The 17,746-nt window shown below is 45.9% G+C and overlaps 7 non-coding genes and 5 pseudogenes across 7 annotated transcripts; all 12 read right to left on the minus strand.

Moving 5' to 3' along the window:
* Positions 1 to 4,862: 4,862 nt before the first annotated feature.
* Positions 4,863 to 5,053, minus strand: LOC141219865 (U2 spliceosomal RNA). The gene has a single exon (XR_012288241.1). It is a non-coding gene; the product is annotated as a U2 spliceosomal RNA (small nuclear RNA).
* Positions 5,054 to 6,168: 1,115 nt separating this feature from the next.
* On the minus strand, positions 6,169 to 6,347 carry LOC141219685 (U2 spliceosomal RNA; annotated as a pseudogene).
* Positions 6,348 to 7,141: 794 nt separating this feature from the next.
* LOC141219766 (U2 spliceosomal RNA) lies at positions 7,142 to 7,233 on the minus strand (annotated as a pseudogene).
* Positions 7,234 to 8,348: 1,115 nt separating this feature from the next.
* On the minus strand, positions 8,349 to 8,539 carry LOC141219867 (U2 spliceosomal RNA). The gene has a single exon (XR_012288243.1). It is a non-coding gene; the product is annotated as a U2 spliceosomal RNA (small nuclear RNA).
* Positions 8,540 to 9,654: 1,115 nt separating this feature from the next.
* LOC141219702 (U2 spliceosomal RNA) lies at positions 9,655 to 9,839 on the minus strand. Its single transcript, XR_012288134.1, has one exon. It is a non-coding gene; the product is annotated as a U2 spliceosomal RNA (small nuclear RNA).
* A 794-nt stretch (positions 9,840 to 10,633) lies between these two features.
* Positions 10,634 to 10,725, minus strand: LOC141219764 (U2 spliceosomal RNA; annotated as a pseudogene).
* A 1,115-nt stretch (positions 10,726 to 11,840) lies between these two features.
* On the minus strand, positions 11,841 to 12,025 carry LOC141219703 (U2 spliceosomal RNA). Its single transcript, XR_012288135.1, has one exon. It is a non-coding gene; the product is annotated as a U2 spliceosomal RNA (small nuclear RNA).
* Positions 12,026 to 12,819: 794 nt separating this feature from the next.
* Positions 12,820 to 12,911, minus strand: LOC141219765 (U2 spliceosomal RNA; annotated as a pseudogene).
* A 1,115-nt stretch (positions 12,912 to 14,026) lies between these two features.
* Positions 14,027 to 14,217, minus strand: LOC141219868 (U2 spliceosomal RNA). Its single transcript, XR_012288244.1, has one exon. It is a non-coding gene; the product is annotated as a U2 spliceosomal RNA (small nuclear RNA).
* A 1,115-nt stretch (positions 14,218 to 15,332) lies between these two features.
* LOC141219717 (U2 spliceosomal RNA) lies at positions 15,333 to 15,517 on the minus strand. The gene has a single exon (XR_012288144.1). It is a non-coding gene; the product is annotated as a U2 spliceosomal RNA (small nuclear RNA).
* Positions 15,518 to 16,311: 794 nt separating this feature from the next.
* Positions 16,312 to 16,403, minus strand: LOC141219769 (U2 spliceosomal RNA; annotated as a pseudogene).
* Positions 16,404 to 17,518: 1,115 nt separating this feature from the next.
* On the minus strand, positions 17,519 to 17,709 carry LOC141219869 (U2 spliceosomal RNA). Its single transcript, XR_012288245.1, has one exon. It is a non-coding gene; the product is annotated as a U2 spliceosomal RNA (small nuclear RNA).
* Between the last annotated feature and the right edge of the window lie 37 nt (positions 17,710 to 17,746).

The following is a 17,746-nucleotide window of genomic DNA, read 5'->3' on the forward strand; positions in this document are numbered from 1 at the left end:
TCTCAAAGATGACACCAAGAACCTCAATTTCCTCCCTACTCTCCACTCCTGCCACGTTAACCTCAACCTGCCTCCCAAAGTTACAAAGCTGGCACTTTCCCCAATTCACCGCCATACCAGCCACACAACAAAAAATCCTTACGTGCAAATTCACTCTATTGAGATCCGCCTGTGAACCACAAGTAAAAACAATATCATCCATATAACTTAAAGACTTGACTGGACCCCCGGATCCCCCAGGAATAAAAACACCAGCCACACACTTGTCAACTTGTACACTTTTTAAAAGGGCCTCCACCACACAGATAAAAAGAATTGGTGACAGGGGACAACCCTGCCTAACTCCCGATAAAATATTAAAACTGGAACTCACATGCCCATTAACTAAAATCTGGCTACTGACCCCACAATAAAAACTCTTAATGACCATCAATAATTTATCCGGAACACCAAGGTGACTTAAAGCAGAGAACAAAAATCTATGTGATATTTTATCAAAGGCTTTCTCCAGGTCCACCGACTGTAACAAAAGAGCATTCTTATTCAAATTAGCCTGATAAATTAAGTCTCTTAGAAGCAGCAAATTATCTGAAATTTTCCTACCAGGCACTGCACATGCCTGATACTCCCCCACCATATCACCTATCACATCTGCCAGTCTACCAGCCACAATTTTAGAAATAATTTTGTAATCACTGTTTAACAATGTTATGGGCCTCCAATTTTTAATATCCCTCATGTCCCCTTTCTTATGAATCAGCGTAACAATCCCCCTACGCATAGAAACCGATAAAATCCCATGAGTAAAACCATATTGCACCACCCGGGAAAACTCCACACCTATAATATCCCAAAATCTAACATAAAATTCAGCAGGAAGACCATCACAGCCTGGCGTCTTGCCTTTCGCCAAGCCATCCACTGCCCGTCTAATTTCATCTTTCCCAACCTCCTCACTTAAAAACCCAATTTTCTCCTCAGGAATATTATTAGTTAATACTTTGCAATAATCATTAATTTCCGCATCACTGGCTCTACTATCGTTAGAGAAGAGTGTTTCATAAAAGGAAAGAATACTGCCAATCATCTCATCCCCAGATACCTCCCCTGCAGGAGAAAAAACAGACTTAAAAACCCCTTTAGGTTTAAAACATTTTTTAAAAAAGTATCTCGAACATTGCTCATTTTCCTCCATGTGCTTTATTTTTGCCTTAAACATAATAGTCTTCCCTTTTTCAATAAGTATCTTCTTCAGTTCGTCCTTCAAATCTGCAATCTCTTTATCCACCTCCATCCCCGCTCTCTTAAACTTATGGAGTACTTCCAATTTTGAAATAACAGCAGCATCATGATCCCTTTTGGCTTTCGCTCTCCTAAAACACACACGTTTAAAATAACATGCAAATTTCTCCTTAGCCCAGTCCCACCACTCTAGCAAATCTTTAAAAAGGTGCTGTTCAGACACACAAGACAAAAACACTTTATTAAAACCAACCTTAACACTCTCCTCTTCCAGCAGGCTTACGTTCAGCTTCCAGAGTCCCTTTCCAAAAGCCAGGGACTCAGCTATACACAGATCTACCACTATCATCTTGTGGTCAGAAAAAGTCGTCATCACGTGGTTGCACTTGGCCACCTTAATCCCTTCAGACATAAAAACATAGTCAATTCGGGAAACACTACGTCCACTATCTGATATGTATGTGAACTTATCACTTGGCCCAACCATCAGACCAGCATCCGTGTAGCGTAAATCCTGCACAATCTGATTTAAAATATTAGACGTAACATCAGTCCTACCTTCCGTAGAGCTCTTACGATCTTTTGCGGATCTGACACAATTAAAATCTCCAGCCACTATAGTGAAGTCTCTGCCTGGTAAAAACAACTTTAGAGACTCCAAAAACCCAACTCTTGCTTGTTTATCAGCAGGGGCATAAACATTAAAAACCCGTACCCGCTGACCTAAAAAATCCACTAATAAAAACAAACATCTCCCAGGTATGATTACTTTAAACTCTAAAACCTTTAGACTGGAATTACACAGTAAAATGCCCACCCCTTCATTCCTGTTTTCTGAGCATGGGGACCAAAAAGATTGCCCCTTATTCCACTCACTCTCATGCGGGGCAGATTTAATTACACATTCCTGCAGACAGACAATATCTGCATTCACACTCTCAATGTACTCCAGTATCCCTGCTCTCCTACAAGCAGAACCAATCCCTCGTACATTCAGAGAAGCAACACACAACGCCATCATAACAACAGGAAAAAATCTCCACCATACCCGATCCATCATGAACCAGGAGAAAACCCACTCCTGCCACCCACTTTTCTACGTATATCAGGCGACTCAGAACTCGAGTCCCTGTTAGAATAACCTGGTCTTAGGGAGACTGGATCTTCCTGCCCCCCAGACCAACACCCCTCCACCTTACTTCTTTTAATCACGGAGGCATAACTCTCCTCCTTGCCATCATCTTCCTCCTCATTTTCACTCCAATCACTGTTAACCCTATCACGCTGCTGAGGGGTTATAGTTCCATCCGAATCAGAATCCTCCTCCTCCAAAACCTCCATTTCCTCACCCCCATCTCTTCCCAAAACAGGATTCACTGACTCCGCCATATTAGACAAATCCATCCCATCACCCGGGCCATGCACATCAGCTACTTTGTTTATTACTTCCAGCCCCTCCCTCAAACCAACTTTCTTCTGGCTCCGCCCCTTTTCCTCCATCTTGGGCACCGCATGGTCTCTTCCCCTACCACCATCTTGTTTTTGGCTTTCCCCCTCTGAGTCTGAGCCTTCGCCCTCCTCCCCACTTTCCTGCCGAGTCTTCTTCTGCCTCTCTTCAGCGTCCACCTGTGACCTAGGAATCTGAGCCCACAATCTACATTTCCTTGCAAGGTGATCTGCATGTCCACACAAATCACACACCTTATTCATTGGGCAACCACTTGCAACATGCCCAGATTTCCCACAACCTCTACAAACATCACCTTGCACTGGACAATCTTTCTGAACATGTCCAAACTCATGACACTTCCTACAATATTCCATCTGTCCATTATAAAAACAAAATCCCCTTTCTCCTCCGATAGAAAACTGTGCAGGAATGCTCTTGGCACCCCCAATAGCTCTATCATCCGGTCTCAGTTTTACAACATATCTCCTCTTGCCATTTAGATAATTGTATTTGTTCTTCATTCTTCCCAAAAATTTAACCTCACTACAATACCGAGCTAAAAAATTGGAAACAGTCTCATCCGGAACTTTAGGGTTATACATGTGCACAACCACATACTTATATGTCTGCTGGAACAGAGGTTCCAGTGCAATAAACTCTAGGCATTTCAATTCCTTTTCTTCCTTCATTCGTACCAACTCCATGTAGACTCTCTGGCAAATACTCAAAGAAACAAAAGTGATATCATAAATTCCTTGTTTCTGAAAATCCTGCAGTGCCAATACATCCGTTACCTTCAAGCCATTAATGTTCTTCAAGACATCAACGCAAACTTGGTCCAAACCGATTTCTCCTTCATGACCTGCAGCCACCTTCAGACGGACCGAGTCCTCTAATCCACGTGTTTTCTCCACCATTTTTACAGCAGATAAACACAATCGCCGCTCAATCGCACACTAGGGCCCCACAAGGGGGAACCCCAGTCACAACTGCCCTCCAAACAACACCAGCAGCAGAAAACCACCACTGATCTTGCCAAAAGGCCGAGAAGCGATAACCAGAATTGGTTTCAAACTACGGAGCCACCCAAGGATCCTGAAAAGTCCATTTGTGGAGATGAGCTCCTGGACTCCTGTTAAGAAGACATGTTGTCAACCTCTAGATCCCTTACATGCCTGCACTTTTCGGCTTGCTGCTGCTGCAATCCACGCGTTTTAGATCTGCATAACTCCACCTCTTTAAACACAGCACCTTCACCCCCTGCTGTTCCCACCCGCCTCAACACCGTTGGAAGGGAGGAGAACCAATTAAGGCGGGGGGTGGGGTGGAACGAGCAGCTGTCTACCCTTAGCAGGAGGGCTCCTGATTACATACCTCTCCTGCTGCTGCTGCTGCTGGCTGTCCAGCAGCAGACTGAAGGTGGCTGCTGCTGTGCACAGGTATATAAAGGCTCAGAGCCTATTATGACACGCGCAGCCAGCGTTCCATTGCCACATTCCATCTACTGCAGGCAGGATACCTGGCTGGCTGAATGTCGCTGAGAAGCTCACAGAGACCGCCATAAGCAACAGTTTAACAGAATGCCACAGACTAATCAACCAAACTTTTTGGGTTGGGTTCTCTTTTATAGTCTGCAGGCATTAAATGAAAGAAGTCAGTGTTCCAGCAGAAGGAGACAACGTTTCAGAAAAGGCATTGTAGCAAACCAAAAAAGAAATTTTAAGCGCAGCAGAGTAACCAGCGCACATACCTGTTAGCTCAGGTGAGTTTAAAAGGCTGCTGTTGATAACAAGGGCATTTGCTAAATAGATGGTGTGTGTGCAACAATATACTGAAAGGTCAATTATATTGTGCAGCTTATCTCACCACCTGTAGTTATTTAGGTGAAAGCTCCAAAATGCTTGCCTAATATGTCTGTTTATCCAAAAGGAAGTAAAAAGGGAGAGCTAGAAAGATAGCATTGCATCACATTACATGGCAATGCAATGCACAGTTGCTGAAGTTGAACCAAAATGAGCTTGTAATCTGGCTTCTGCAACTTTGAACATGAAAAATCCAATGAGGAGAAGAAAAGCAAAGCCAAAGAGTCCATCCCAAAATCCGACAAACAAGCAAAATGAACAAAAAACATTGAATTCAATTCTTTCTGATTTTAGAAACTGCATTAAAGAAGGGGTGCACCGGTCCTGGAGATACTGCAATACCAGGTCAATGCGTGGAGTGGACAGAGCAAGCTCTTTTTCCATCTCCCTGTTCTAAAAATCCATTTAATATATGGTCCCCAGATAGGGGACGTATCAGATATTAAACTGATAAGAACAGATACTACACTTGATCTTAGCCAAAAGGCCGAGAAGCGATAACCAGAATTGGTTTCAAACTACGGAGCCACCCAAGGATCCTGAAAAGTCCATTTGTGGAGATGAGCTCCTGGACTCCCGTTAAGAAGACATGTTGTCAACCTCTAGATCCCTTACATGCCTGCACTTTTCGGCTTGCTGCTGCTGCAATCCACGCGTTTTAGATCTGCATAACTCCACCTCTTTAAACACAGCACCTTCACCCCCTGCTGTTCCCACCCGCCTCAACACCGTTGGAAGGGAGGAGAACCAATTAAGGCGGGGGGTGGGGTGGAACGAGCAGCTGTCTACCCTTAGCAGGAGGGCTCCTGATTACATACCTCTCCTGCTGCTGCTGCTGCTGGCTGTCCAGCAGCAGACTGAAGGTGGCTGCTGCTGTGCACAGGTATATAAAGGCTCAGAGCCTATTATGACACGCGCAGCCAGCGTTCCATTGCCACATTCCATCTACTGCAGGCAGGATACCTGGCTGGCTGAATGTCGCTGAGAAGCTCACAGAGACCGCCATAAGCAACAGTTTAACAGAATGCCACAGACTAATCAACCAAACTTTTTGGGTTGGGTTCTCTTTTATAGTCTGCAGGCATTAAATGAAAGAAGTCAGTGTTCCAGCAGAAGGAGACAACGTTTCAGAAAAGGCATTGTAGCAAACCAAAAAAGAAATTTTAGGCGCAGCAGAGTAACCAGCGCACATACCTGTTAGCTCAGGTGAGTTTAAAAGGCTGCTGTTGATAACAAGGGCATTTGCTAAATAGATGGTGTGTGTGCAACAATGTACTGAAAGGTCAATTATATTGTGCAGCTTATCTCACCACCTGTAGTTATTTAGGTGAAAGCTCCAAAATGCTTGCCTAATATGTCTGTTTATCCAAAAGGAAGTAAAAAGGGAGAGCTAGAAAGATAGCATTGCATCACATTACATGGCAATGCAATGCACAGTTGCTGAAGTTGAACCAAAATGAGCTTGTAATCTGGCTTCTGCAACTTTGAACATGAAAAATCCAATGAGGAGAAGAAAAGCAAAGCCAAAGAGTCCATCCCAAAATCCGACAAACAAGCAAAATGAACAAAAAACATTGAATTCAATTCTTTCTGATTTTAGAAACTGCATTAAAGAAGGGGTGCACCGGTCCTGGAGATACTGCAATACCAGGTCAATGCGTGGAGTGGACAGAGCAAGCTCTTTTTCCATCTCCCTGTTCTAAAAATCCATTTAATATATGGTCCCCAGATAGGGGACGTATCAGATATTAAACTGATAAGAACAGATTTTTTTTTTTTTTTGAAAGCCCGAATTCGTGTACAAAACCCGAGTGCGCTTAAAAAAGTGACAAGTGCCACAAAAAAAGTGCACTAGGATGCTGGTCTTCTTGAAACCCTCTCCAAAAGGAGAAGGGTCCCCCAAACCATTCCCCGTCCCTCCGAGCCAAAAGGCCACAGCGAGGAACAGGGACAAAAAGCCACCTCCAGCCGAAGCCAGAGGCGACCCAATCTTACCCCCAGCACCTGCCCGAGTTCTCACCCGAGCAAGGCACTGGGAGCCAAAGACTGTGCTCCCCTCCCGGAAGAGGAGAGCCAACAACGCTCTCCTCCCGAAAGAGGAGAGCCAGGGGGGTTCAGGGGGGAGCGGAACCTGATGGCCACACACTCCCCCCCTAGACCTGCCAAGAGAGGAACCCGTAAGGGAACCGCATCCCGACAAAATCCTAGTAGGACGTGACACACGTGAATAAGTGGACACACAGTGACAAAGAAATTAAATAAATAGTGAAGGTTTCACAGTATAATACTGCCCGGACCTTCGACCGGGAATTGAAAAATTCCCCATCCTAAGGCCAGAAGGCCCGGAATAAGGGTGTGTGCGAAGAAAGAAAATTTGAAGTGCTTGTGCAAATGTGCCATAAACTCAAGTGGGGTTCCCAATCCCAGTGAGTTAAGGCACCCCAGGGTCACCACTCCTGGGGCACTTCACACTTCGGGCTTTCGATCTTCCCCGGCCCAATGGCGTCGATCCTGGGGGGCCATGCTTTCCACCAGATGACTATATTAGCCACCTGGCGTACTAACAAGCGCCTAAACCCCAGTGTGAATAATGTATCAATCTACTAGGGCGGCCAACATCCAAAACCGCCTTTTCGAAAGATACTACACTTGATCTTAGCCAAAAGGCCGAGAAGCGATAACCAGAATTGGTTTCAAACTACGGAGCCACCCAAGGATCCTGAAAAGTCCATTTGTGGAGATGAGCTCCTGGACTCCCGTTAAGAAGACATGTTGTCAACCTCTAGATCCCTTACATGCCTGCACTTTTCGGCTTGCTGCTGCTGCAATCCACGCGTTTTAGATCTGCATAACTCCACCTCTTTAAACACAGCACCTTCACCCCCTGCTGTTCCCACCCGCCTCAACACCGTTGGAAGGGAGGAGAACCAATTAAGGCGGGGGGTGGGGTGGAACGAGCAGCTGTCTACCCTTAGCAGGAGGGCTCCTGATTACATACCTCTCCTGCTGCTGCTGCTGCTGGCTGTCCAGCAGCAGACTGAAGGTGGCTGCTGCTGTGCACAGGTATATAAAGGCTCAGAGCCTATTATGACACGCGCAGCCAGCGTTCCATTGCCACATTCCATCTACTGCAGGCAGGATACCTGGCTGGCTGAATGTCGCTGAGAAGCTCACAGAGACCGCCATAAGCAACAGTTTAACAGAATGCCACAGACTAATCAACCAAACTTTTTGGGTTGGGTTCTCTTTTATAGTCTGCAGGCATTAAATGAAAGAAGTCAGTGTTCCAGCAGAAGGAGACAACGTTTCAGAAAAGGCATTGTAGCAAACCAAAAAAGAAATTTTAAGCGCAGCAGAGTAACCAGCGCACATACCTGTTAGCTCAGGTGAGTTTAAAAGGCTGCTGTTGATAACAAGGGCATTTGCTAAATAGATGGTGTGTGTGCAACAATATACTGAAAGGTCAATTATATTGTGCAGCTTATCTCACCACCTGTAGTTATTTAGGTGAAAGCTCCAAAATGCTTGCCTAATATGTCTGTTTATCCAAGAGGAAGTAAAAAGGGAGAGCTAGAAAGATAGCATTGCATCACATTACATGGCAATGCAATGCACAGTTGCTGAAGTTGAACCAAAATGAGCTTGTAATCTGGCTTCTGCAACTTTGAACATGAAAAATCCAATGAGGAGAAGAAAAGCAAAGCCAAAGAGTCCATCCCAAAATCCGACAAACAAGCAAAATGAACAAAAAACATTGAATTCAATTCTTTCTGATTTTAGAAACTGCATTAAAGAAGGGGTGCACCGGTCCTGGAGATACTGCAATACCAGGTCAATGCGTGGAGTGGACAGAGCAAGCTCTTTTTCCATCTCCCTGTTCTAAAAATCCATTTAATATATGGTCCCCAGATAGGGGACGTATCAGATATTAAACTGATAAGAACAGATACTACACTTGATCTTAGCCAAAAGGCCGAGAAGCGATAACCAGAATTGGTTTCAAACTACGGAGCCACCCAAGGATCCTGAAAAGTCCATTTGTGGAGATGAGCTCCTGGACTCCCGTTAAGAAGACATGTTGTCAACCTCTAGATCCCTTACATGCCTGCACTTTTCGGCTTGCTGCTGCTGCAATCCACGCGTTTTAGATCTGCATAACTCCACCTCTTTAAACACAGCACCTTCACCCCCTGCTGTTCCCACCCGCCTCAACACCGTTGGAAGGGAGGAGAACCAATTAAGGCGGGGGGTGGGGTGGAACGAGCAACTGTCTACCCTTAGCAGGAGGGCTCCTGATTACATACCTCTCCTGCTGCTGCTGCTGCTGGCTGTCCAGCAGCAGACTGAAGGTGGCTGCTGCTGTGCACAGGTATATAAAGGCTCAGAGCCTATTATGACACGCGCAGCCAGCGTTCCATTGCCACATTCCATCTACTGCAGGCAGGATACCTGGCTGGCTGAATGTCGCTGAGAAGCTCACAGAGACCGCCATAAGCAACAGTTTAACAGAATGCCACAGACTAATCAACCAAACTTTTTGGGTTGGGTTCTCTTTTATAGTCTGCAGGCATTAAATGAAAGAAGTCAGTGTTCCAGCAGAAGGAGACAACGTTTCAGAAAAGGCATTGTAGCAAACCAAAAAAGAAATTTTAAGCGCAGCAGAGTAACCAGCGCACATACCTGTTAGCTCAGGTGAGTGTAAAAGGCTGCTGTTGATAACAAGGGCATTTGCTAAATAGATGGTGTGTGTGCAACAATATACTGAAAGGTCAATTATATTGTGCAGCTTATCTCACCACCTGTAGTTATTTAGGTGAAAGCTCCAAAATGCTTGCCTAATATGTCTGTTTATCCAAAAGGAAGTAAAAAGGGAGAGCTAGAAAGATAGCATTGCATCACATTACATGGCAATGCAATGCACAGTTGCTGAAGTTGAACCAAAATGAGCTTGTAATCTGGCTTCTGCAACTTTGAACATGAAAAATCCAATGAGGAGAAGAAAAGCAAAGCCAAAGAGTCCATCCCAAAATCCGACAAACAAGCAAAATGAACAAAAAACATTGAATTCAATTCTTTCTGATTTTAGAAACTGCATTAAAGAAGGGGTGCACCGGTCCTGGAGATACTGCAATACCAGGTCAATGCGTGGAGTGGACAGAGCAAGCTCTTTTTCCATCTCCCTGTTCTAAAAATCCATTTAATATATGGTCCCCAGATAGGGGACGTATCAGATATTAAACTGATAAGAACAGAATTTTTTTTTTTTATCGAAAGCCCGAATTCGTGTACAAAACCCGAGTGCGCTTAAAAAAGTGACAAGTGCCACAAAAAAAAGTGCACTAGGATGCTGGTCTTCTTGAAACCCTCTCCAAAAGGAGAAGGGTCCCCCAAACCATTCCCCGTCCCTCCGAGCCAGAAGGCCACAGCGAGGCACAGGGACAAATAGCCACCTCCAGCCGGTGCCAGAGGCGACCCAATCTTACCCTCAATACCTGCCCGAGTTCTCACCCGAGCAAGGCACTGGGAGCCAAAGACTGTGCTCCCCTCCCGGAAGAGAGGAGCCAACAACGCTCTCCTCCCGAAAGAGGAGAGCCAGGGGGGTTCAGGGGGGAGCGGAACCTGATGGCCACACACTCCCCCCCTAGACCTGCCAAGAGAGGAACCCGTAAGGGAACCGCATCCCGACAAAATCCTAGTAAGGACGTGGACACACGTGAAAAAGTGGACACACAGTGACAAAAAAAAATTAAATAAATAGTGAAGGTTTCACAGTATAATACTGCCCGGACCTTCGACCGGGAATTGAAAAATTCCCCATCCTAAGGCCAGAAGGCCCGGAATAAGGGTGTGTGTGAAGAAAGAAATATTGAAGTGCTAGTGCAAATGTGCCATAAACTCAAGTGGGGTTCCCAATCCCAGTGAGTTAAGGCACCCCAGGGTCACCACTCCTGGGGCACTTCACACTTCGGGCTTTCGATCTTCCCCGGCCCAATGGCGTCGATCCTGGGGGGCCATGCTTTCCACCAGATGACTATATTAGCCACCTGGCGTACTAACAAGCACCTAAACCCCAGTGTGCATAATGTATCAATCTACTAGGGCGGCCAACATCCAAAACCGCCTTTTCGAAAGATACTACACTTGATCTTAGCCAAAAGGCCGAGAAGCGATAACCAGAATTGGTTTCAAACTACGGAGCCACCCAAGGATCCTGAAAAGTCCATTTGTGGAGATGAGCTCCTGGACTCCCGTTAAGAAGACATGTTGTCAACCTCTAGATCCCTTACATGCCTGCACTTTTCGGCTTGCTGCTGCTGCAATCCACGCGTTTTAGATCTGCATAACTCCACCTCTTTAAACACAGCACCTTCACCCCCTGCTGTTCCCACCCGCCTCAACACCGTTGGAAGGGAGGAGAACCAATTAAGGCGGGGGGTGGGGTGGAACGAGCAGCTGTCTACCCTTAGCAGGAGGGCTCCTGATTACATACCTCTCCTGCTGCTGCTGCTGCTGGCTGTCCAGCAGCAGACTGAAGGTGGCTGCTGCTGTGCACAGGTATATAAAGGCTCAGAGCCTATTATGACATGCGCAGCCAGCGTTCCATTGCCACATTCCATCTACTGCAGGCAGGATACCTGGCTGGCTGAATGTCGCTGAGAAGCTCACAGAGACCGCCATAAGCAACAGTTTAACAGAATGCCACAGACTAATCAACCAAACTTTTTGGGTTGGGTTCTCTTTTATAGTCTGCAGGCATTAAATGAAAGAAGTCAGTGTTCCAGCAGAAGGAGACAACGTTTCAGAAAAGGCATTGTAGCAAACCAAAAAATAAATTTTAAGCGCAGCAGAGTAACCAGCGCACATACCTGTTAGCTCAGGTGAGTTTAAAAGGCTGCTGTTGATAACAAGGGCATTTGCTAAATAGATGGTGTGTGTGCAACAATATACTGAAAGGTCAATTATATTGTGCAGCTTATCTCACCACCTGTAGTTATTTAGGTGAAAGCTCCAAAATGCTTGCCTAATATGTCTGTTTATCCAAAAGGAAGTAAAAAGGGAGAGCTAGAAAGATAGCATTGCATCACATTACATGGCAATGCAATGCACAGTTGCTGAAGTTGAACCAAAATGAGCTTGTAATCTGGCTTCTGCAACTTTGAACATGAAAAATCCAATGAGGAGAAGAAAAGCAAAGCCAAAGAGTCCATCCCAAAATCCGACAAACAAGCAAAATGAACAAAAAACATTGAATTCAATTCTTTCTGATTTTAGAAACTGCATTAAAGAAGGGGTGCACCGGTCCTGGAGATACTGCAATACCAGGTCAATGCGTGGAGTGGACAGAGCAAGCTCTTTTTCCATCTCCCTGTTCTAAAAATCCATTTAATATATGGTCCCCAGATAGGGGACGTATCAGATATTAAACTGATAAGAACAGAATTTTTTTTTTTTATCGAAAGCCCGAATTCGTGTACAAAACCCGAGTGCGCTTAAAAAAGTGACAAGTGCCACAAAAAAAAGTGCACTAGGATGCTGGTCTTCTTGAAACCCTCTCCAAAAGGAGAAGGGTCCCCCAAACCATTCCCCGTCCCTCCGAGCCAGAAGGCCACAGCGAGGCACAGGGACAAATAGCCACCTCCAGCCGGTGCCAGAGGCGACCCAATCTTACCCTCAATACCTGCCCGAGTTCTCACCCGAGCAAGGCACTGGGAGCCAAAGACTGTGCTCCCCTCCCGGAAGAGGGGAGCCAACAACGCTCTCCTCCCGAAAGAGGAGAGCCAGGGGGGTTCAGGGGGGAGCGGAACCTGATGGCCACACACTCCCCCCCTAGACCTGCCAAGAGAGGAACCCGTAAGAGAACCGCATCCCGACAAAATCCTAGTAAGGACGTGGACACACGTGAAAAAGTGGACACACAGTGACAAAAAAAAATTAAATAAATAGTGAAGGTTTCACAGTATAATACTGCCCGGACCTTCGACCGGGAATTGAAAAATTCCCCATCCTAAGGCCAGAAGGCCCGGAATAAGGGTGTGTGTGAAGAAAGAAATATTGAAGTGCTAGTGCAAATGTGCCATAAACTCAAGTGGGGTTCCCAATCCCAGTGAGTTAAGGCACCCCAGGGTCACCACTCCTGGGGCACTTCACACTTCGGGCTTTCGATCTTCCCCGGCCCAATGGCGTCGATCCTGGGGGGCCATGCTTTCCACCAGATGACTATATTAGCCACCTGGCGTACTAACAAGCACCTAAACCCCAGTGTGCATAATGTATCAATCTACTAGGGCGGCCAACATCCAAAACCGCCTTTTCGAAAGATACTACACTTGATCTTAGCCAAAAGGCCGAGAAGCGATAACCAGAATTGGTTTCAAACTACGGAGCCACCCAAGGATCCTGAAAAGTCCATTTGTGGAGATGAGCTCCTGGACTCCCGTTAAGAAGACATGTTGTCAACCTCTAGATCCCTTACATGCCTGCACTTTTCGGCTTGCTGCTGCTGCAATCCACGCGTTTTAGATCTGCATAACTCCACCTCTTTAAACACAGCACCTTCACCCCCTGCTGTTCCCACCCGCCTCAACACCGTTGGAAGGGAGGAGAACCAATTAAGGCGGGGGGTGGGGTGGAACGAGCAGCTGTCTACCCTTAGCAGGAGGGCTCCTGATTACATACCTCTCCTGCTGCTGCTGCTGCTGGCTGTCCAGCAGCAGACTGAAGGTGGCTGCTGCTGTGCACAGGTATATAAAGGCTCAGAGCCTATTATGACATGCGCAGCCAGCGTTCCATTGCCACATTCCATCTACTGCAGGCAGGATACCTGGCTGGCTGAATGTCGCTGAGAAGCTCACAGAGACCGCCATAAGCAACAGTTTAACAGAATGCCACAGACTAATCAACCAAACTTTTTGGGTTGGGTTCTCTTTTATAGTCTGCAGGCATTAAATGAAAGAAGTCAGTGTTCCAGCAGAAGGAGACAACGTTTCAGAAAAGGCATTGTAGCAAACCAAAAAATAAATTTTAAGTGCAGCAGAGTAACCAGCGCACATACCTGTTAGCTCAGGTGAGTTTAAAAGGCTGCTGTTGATAACAAGGGCATTTGCTAAATAGATGGTGTGTGTGCAACAATATACTGAAAGGTCAATTATATTGTGCAGCTTATCTCACCACCTGTAGTTATTTAGGTGAAAGCTCCAAAATGCTTGCCTAATATGTCTGTTTATCCAAAAGGAAGTAAAAAGGGAGAGCTAGAAAGATAGCATTGCATCACATTACATGGCAATGCAATGCACAGTTGCTGAAGTTGAACCAAAATGAGCTTGTAATCTGGCTTCTGCAACTTTGAACATGAAAAATCCAATGAGGAGAAGAAAAGCAAAGCCAAAGAGTCCATCCCAAAATCCGACAAACAAGCAAAATGAACAAAAAACATTGAATTCAATTCTTTCTGATTTTAGAAACTGCATTAAAGAAGGGGTGCACCGGTCCTGGAGATACTGCAATACCAGGTCAATGCGTGGAGTGGACAGAGCAAGCTCTTTTTCCATCTCCCTGTTCTAAAAATCCATTTAATATATGGTCCCCAGATAGGGGACGTATCAGATATTAAACTGATAAGAACAGATACTACACTTGATCTTAGCCAAAAGGCCGAGAAGCGATAACCAGAATTGGTTTCAAACTACGGAGCCACCCAAGGATCCTGAAAAGTCCATTTGTGGAGATGAGCTCCTGGACTCCCGTTAAGAAGACATGTTGTCAACCTCTAGATCCCTTACATGCCTGCACTTTTCGGCTTGCTGCTGCTGCAATCCACGCGTTTTAGATCTGCATAACTCCACCTCTTTAAACACAGCACCTTCACCCCCTGCTGTTCCCACCCGCCTCAACACCGTTGGAAGGGAGGAGAACCAATTAAGGCGGGGGGTGGGGTGGAACGAGCAGCTGTCTACCCTTAGCAGGAGGGCTCCTGATTACATACCTCTCCTGCTGCTGCTGCTGCTGGCTGTCCAGCAGCAGACTGAAGGTGGCTGCTGCTGTACACAGGTATATAAAGGCTCAGAGCCTATTATGACACGCGCAGCCAGCGTTCCATTGCCACATTCCATCTACTGCAGGCAGGATACCTGGCTGGCTGAATGTCGCTGAGAAGCTCACAGAGACCGCCATAAGCAACAGTTTAACAGAATGCCACAGACTAATCAACCAAACTTTTTGGGTTGGGTTCTCTTTTATAGTCTGCAGGCATTAAATGAAAGAAGTCAGTGTTCCAGCAGAAGGAGACAATGTTTCAGAAAAGGCATTGTAGCAAACCAAAAAAGAAATTTTAAGCGCAGCAGAGTAACCAGCGCACATACCTGTTAGCTCAGGTGAGTTTAAAAGGCTGCTGTTGATAACAAGGGCATTTGCTAAATAGATGGTGTGTGTGCAACAATATACTGAAAGGTCAATTATATTGTGCAGCTTATCTCACCACCTGTAGTTATTTAGGTGAAAGCTCCAAAATGCTTGCCTAATATGTCTGTTTATCCAAAAGGAAGTAAAAAGGGAGAGCTAGAAAGATAGCATTGCATCACATTACATGGCAATGCAATGCACAGTTGCTGAAGTTGAACCAAAATGAGCTTGTAATCTGGCTTCTGCAACTTTGAACATGAAAAATCCAATGAGGAGAAGAAAAGCAAAGCCAAAGAGTCCATCCCAAAATCCGACAAACAAGCAAAATGAACAAAAAACATTGAATTCAATTCTTTCTGATTTTAGAAACTGCATTAAAGAAGGGGTGCACCGGTCCTGGAGATACTGCAATACCAGGTCAATGCGTGGAGTGGACAGAGCAAGCTCTTTTTCCATCTCCCTGTTCTAAAAATCCATTTAATATATGGTCCCCAGATATTGGACGTATCAGATATTAAACTGATAAGAACAGATTTTTTTTTTTTTATCGAAAGCCCGAATTCGTGTACAAAACCCGAGTGCGCTTAAAAAAGTGACAAGTGCCACAAAAAAAAGTGCACTAGGATGCTGGTCTTCTTGAAACCCTCTCCAAAAGGAGAAGGGTCCCCCAAACCATTCCCCGTCCCTCCGAGCCAGAAGTCCACAGCGAGGCACAGGGACAAATAGCCACCTCCAGCCGGAGCCAGAGGCGACCCAATCTTACCCTCAATACCTGCCCGAGTTCTCACCCGAGCAAGGCACTGGGAGCCAAAGACTGTGCTCCCCTCCCGGAAGAGGGGAGCCAACAACGCTCTCCTCCCGAAAGAGGAGAGCCAGGGGGGTTCAGGGGGGAGCGGAACCTGATGGCCACACACTCCCCCCCTAGACCTGCCAAGAGAGGAACCCGTAAGGGAACCGCATCCCGACAAAATCCTAGTAAGGACGTGGACACACGTGAAAAAGTGGACACACAGTGACAAAAAAAAATTAAATAAATAGTGAAGGTTTCACAGTATAATACTGCCCGGACCTTCGACCGGGAATTGAAAAATTCCCCATCCTAAGGCCAGAAGGCCCGGAATAAGGGTGTGTGTGAAGAAAGAAATATTGAAGTGCTAGTGCAAATGTGCCATAAACTCAAGTGGGGTTCCCAATCCCAGTGAGTTAAGGCACCCCAGGGTCACCACTCCTGGGGCACTTCACACTTCGGGCTTTCGATCTTCCCCGGCCCAATGGCGTCGATCCTGGGGGGCCATGCTTTCCACCAGATGACTATATTAGCCACCTGGCGTACTAACAAGCACCTAAACCCCAGTGTGCATAATGTATCAATCTACTAGGGCGGCCAACATCCAAAACCGCCTTTTCGAAAGATACTACACTTGATCTTAGCCAAAAGGCCAAGAAGCGATAACCAGAATTGGTTTCAAACTACGGAGCCACCCAAGGATCCTGAAAAGTCCATTTGTGGAGATGAGCTCCTGGACTCCCGTTAAGAAGACATGTTGTCAACCTCTAGATCCCTTACATGCCTGCACTTTTCGGCTTGCTGCTGCTGCAATCCACGCGTTTTAGATCTGCATAACTCCACCTCTTTAAACACAGCACCTTCACCCCCTGCTGTTCCCACCCGCCTCAACACCATTGGAAGGGAGGAGAACCAATTAAGGCGGGGGGTGGGGTGGAACGAGCAGCTGTCTACCCTTAGCAGGAGGGCTCCTGATTACATACCTCTCCTGCTGCTGCTGCTGCTGGCTGTCCAGCAGCAGACTGAAGGTGGCTGCTGCTGTGCACAGGTATATAAAGGCTCAGAGCCTATTATGACACGCGCAGCCAGCGTTCCATTGCCACATTCCATCTACTGCAGGCAGGATACCTGGCTGGCTGAATGTCGCTGAGAAGCTCACAGAGACCGCCATAAGCAACAGTTTAACAGAATGCCACAGACTAATCAACCAAACTTTTTGGGTTGGGTTCTCTTTTATAGTCTGCAGGCATTAAATGAAAGAAGTCAGTGTTCCAGCAGAAGGAGACAACGTTTCAGAAAAGGCATTGTAGCAAACCAAAAAAGAAATTTTAAGCGCAGCAGAGTAACCAGCGCACATACCTGTTAGCTCAGGTGAGTTTAAAAGGCTGCTGTTGATAACAAGGGCATTTGCTAAATAGATGGTGTGTGTGCAACAATATACTGAAAGGTCAATTATATTGTGCAGCTTATCTCACCACCTGTAGTTATTTAGGTGAAAGCTCCAAAATGCTTGCCTAATATGTCTGTTTATCCAAAAGGAAGTAAAAAGGGAGAGCTAGAAAGATAGCATTGCATCACATTACATGGCAATGCAATGCACAGTTGCTGAAGTTGAACAAAAATGAGCTTGTAATCTGGCTTCTGCAACTTTGAACATGAAAAATCCAATGAGGAGAAGAAAAGCAAAGCCAAAGAGTCCATCCCAAAATCCGACAAACAAGCAAAATGAACAAAAAACATTGAATTCAATTCTTTCTGATTTTAGAAACTGCATTAAAGAAGGGGTGCACCGGTCCTGGAGATACTGCAATACCAGGTCAATGCGTGGAGTGGACAGAGCAAGCTCTTTTTCCATCTCCCTGTTCTAAAAATCCATTTAATATATGGTCCCCAGATAGGGGACGTATCAGATATTAAACTGATAAGAACAGATACTACACTTGATCTTAGCCAAAAGGCCGAGAAGCGATAACCAGAATTGGTTTCAAACTACGGAGCCACCCAAGG

The sequence above is a fragment of the Phyllobates terribilis genome, unplaced genomic scaffold (assembly GCF_046119375.1).
Source record: "Phyllobates terribilis strain yellow unplaced genomic scaffold, ASM4611937v1 Scaffold_277__1_contigs__length_2500907, whole genome shotgun sequence".
Classification (NCBI taxonomy): domain Eukaryota; kingdom Metazoa; phylum Chordata; class Amphibia; order Anura; family Dendrobatidae; genus Phyllobates; species Phyllobates terribilis.